We start from the raw sequence: 3,477 nt of genomic DNA on the forward strand, positions 1-3,477 counted from the left end.
GAATAACTGAAGAATGAAATAAAAGAATTAAAAACGAAGTAACTACACACCAGCGTGGAGATGACCTGGTGGTTTAAGCGCAGTGGTCGCATAGGATGGGTCGCTGGTTCCAATCCCCGGGAGATCCTATTTGCCACTCAATGCGGCAAGTTGTCGCCCGCACGCACAGGGGAGTTCTTCGACTGGGCCAGCCCACGAAGGTAATGACACGCTGTGATCGAGTGCTGTAGCTCCGGAAAAAAAATCTAGGCGGGATATCCAACATACGATCTCGTCAAGGAGACAAAGTGATACAGCCGGTTGAGCTACCGAACATTTGTAGTTATTGAACAGCACAAACTTTTAAGAACCAAATCCCAGCGCAGATCCAAAAATATTTCTGAAGTTCTGAACACAGTTTTTTCTAAGGCAACACAAAATTATTACAAACTGAAACATTTTCTGAAAATCATGAACAATTTTTTTGAAAACAAAAACATTTTTTGTAAATCTAAAACAAAATTTGCAAAGCGAACAGTTTTTAGAACTCCTGAAGAAAATTTGAAAGCATCGATTTTCTTAGATTCATGAACAATTTTTGAAGCGGAAACATTTTTTGAAACTCCTAAAAATGGAAACATGAATATTTTTTAAATTTGCGAACTATTTTTAAAACGGGAACATTTTTCGAAGTTTCAAATATTTTTGAGAATATGTGTGGACAACATTTGAAAACTGTAACACTTTTAGTATATGTGAACAAATTTGGAAAAGGGGAGCATATATTGAAATTCCAAAATATTTTAGAATTTTTGAACAATAATTAAACATGTGATTTATTTTGAATTTTGAACAAAATTGGGAATATGACCATTTTTAAATATGTGAACAAACTTTGAAAATGAAAAACATATTCTGATTTTTTGAACAAATATGCAAAAGGCGAACAATTTTTGAAGTTCTATAACATTTTCATAGTTGTGAACAAAATTTCGAAACTGGAACAATTTTTTTAAAATTCACATACATTTTTTAATTTAGGAATCCAGTTTTAAAATGTGAACATGTTCGGAATTTGCAAAAAAATATTTAAAAATGAGAATTTTTTGAAAACAATAGTTTTTACTTTGTGAACAAAATTTAAAAAGGTGAACATTTTTTGAAACAAAGCAAACAAATGTTGCAAGTTGTGAACACAATTTGAAAATAGGAACATTTTTCATAAAAATGAACAAAAATTTTAAAATGCGAACATGAAAAGGAAAAAGAAATCTGAGAAAGAGAAGTGAAAATAAAAATAAAATAAAATCAGGGAAAAAAGAAAGAAAAAAAGAAATGAGTAAAGAAAATAAACCAAAAAGGAGAGTAAACGAAAAAAGAAACAGGAAAAAAGAAAAAGAAAAACATATACAGAAAAGAAAGAAATCTGGTTCAAGAATCTTCTAGAAGGTTCCGAAAACTGGGAACGCTGGACGCGCTTAAACAGGCCGGCCCAATATGACCTATCGGTCGACCGTCTGTGCGAACCTGCGTGTATCGACCCGACCTCAAACGATCAGGTCTTTGTGTTTCAGTGTCATCCCAGAATCGGTAGTGCTGACACACATAGTACTCGAGGATTTATAATAGAGTAGCAATCACACACTTATTACATCGAATGTCTCCAAAGAGAACTTATTACAATAAATATGACTTAAGGCATCTAATACGATAACAGCGGAAGGTCTGGAAGATAAAGTGAGTCCATCGACTCCACCGGCATAGCTGAGCTGCACGGCAACGACCTAACGAACCTTACTCCTTGTCTGAAAAGTCTGCAACATAATACGTTGCAGCCGAAAACGGGTCAGCACATGGAATATGCTGGCAAAGTAACACAGTAGAGCAAGAACATAATAATGCTATCACTACATGCATATTTGGCTGATGGAAAGCTGTATGGTTACAGTTTTTGCGAAAAGCTAAATTTTCCCTACAATAAAGAAAAAGATTTTATTTAACTATCATGGTAGTTGAAACATCATTGAGAAGGTTCCTCCAACTCAATCCCAATTAAAAGTAATTATCAACCCAACAATATTAATTTAAGAGTGATTAGATACTTAAGATACTCCAAGTACTAGATACTCAAGATGTCCATAACCGGGGACACGGCTGACCATGATTAGTTTGTACACTCTGCAGAGGTTTGCACACTTTTCCACATAAGACTCGATCGCCTCCGTTGAATTTCTCGCACCACATGATGTTTGAGAAACGGATGACCGAGACACAGTCTTCCACAAACATTAACTCTCTACTCCGGGCGGACCATACCAAACGTACAACCCACTACCTGCTGATCGACCTCTTCAACAGCTTCACGTAACTTACTCAATTATGCTAGAGCCCATAATAACTTGTGGCTCCACACGGAAGTTTCTAGCATGAATCATCTCAGTTCCCTTTGAGCCTGGGTGGCGGTCCAGAGGAAGATCACACGGGTACTCCGGGATTTCCAAAATACAGGCAACACTAGCTACTCCAGGTGCCTCAATCCACCCAGATGTGTATTTAAGTTGCCACCTTAAGTTGAACCATTAATTAACAATCTCACATCTGTCATGGATTTCACTCACCCAAACCACGTCTATGAACATAGCATAGCTATATAAGCAACGCGTAGAAGTAACTCCCAAGGGTTTGAATGTAACAAGGCAATATGTTCTACCTCATCAACTACTTCCCAACCCATAAGTTAATGACATCCTAACCATGCAATGTTTTAGGATTGGAACTAATGCATAAAAACTGGGTGATAAAGGGGTATGATCAAAGTGTTACTTGCCTTGCTGATGATCCGCGAAACCTAGGGAGTCCAAATAACACGCTTCGCACTCTAGGAATTCTATCGCAAACAAACAATAGCATACATAAGCAATCAAGCAAAGAAACACGGGTAAAACTCAAATAAGAAGATCTAACCAGAAAGTTCAACTTAAGAACTCCGGTTTGCAAAAAGAATCAAATCAAACGGAGCAACGAAACTCAAACGGCGAAAGAAACAAGATCCGTTTACTAATCTGGACCTAGGTCAAATTTTACAGTAGCAAAAGCTTGTTCAAGTTGGTTAAACGGAAAGAGGGTCTCGAGACGAAGATCTGGGCGCTTGAATCGCCTGATTCTGACAAATGAGTGAAAAAAAAACTAAAATGAAAATCGGATCAGAAATCACGATCAGAAATAACGGCGGAAAAATCCGATTAAAGAAAACTAACGAACGGGCTAACGAACGAGCGTTCGTTGTCTGTAACTAACGAGCGAAAACCATTCATTAAAACAAACATACGGACGAACGTCCGCTAAAAAGAAAAACCAAGAAAAACCGGCAAACCCAAAAAAACGAACTAGAGTTTTCTTAAAAAAACCGGATCGGTTTTCTTTAAAAAAACAGGCGGCTACCTCGTCGGTCCGGCGAGACGCGGCGGGGACGGCGGGGCGAGGCGCGGCAGCGGCGAG

This window comes from Triticum dicoccoides, chromosome 6A (assembly GCF_002162155.2).
Source record: "Triticum dicoccoides isolate Atlit2015 ecotype Zavitan chromosome 6A, WEW_v2.0, whole genome shotgun sequence".
Classification (NCBI taxonomy): domain Eukaryota; kingdom Viridiplantae; phylum Streptophyta; class Magnoliopsida; order Poales; family Poaceae; genus Triticum; species Triticum dicoccoides.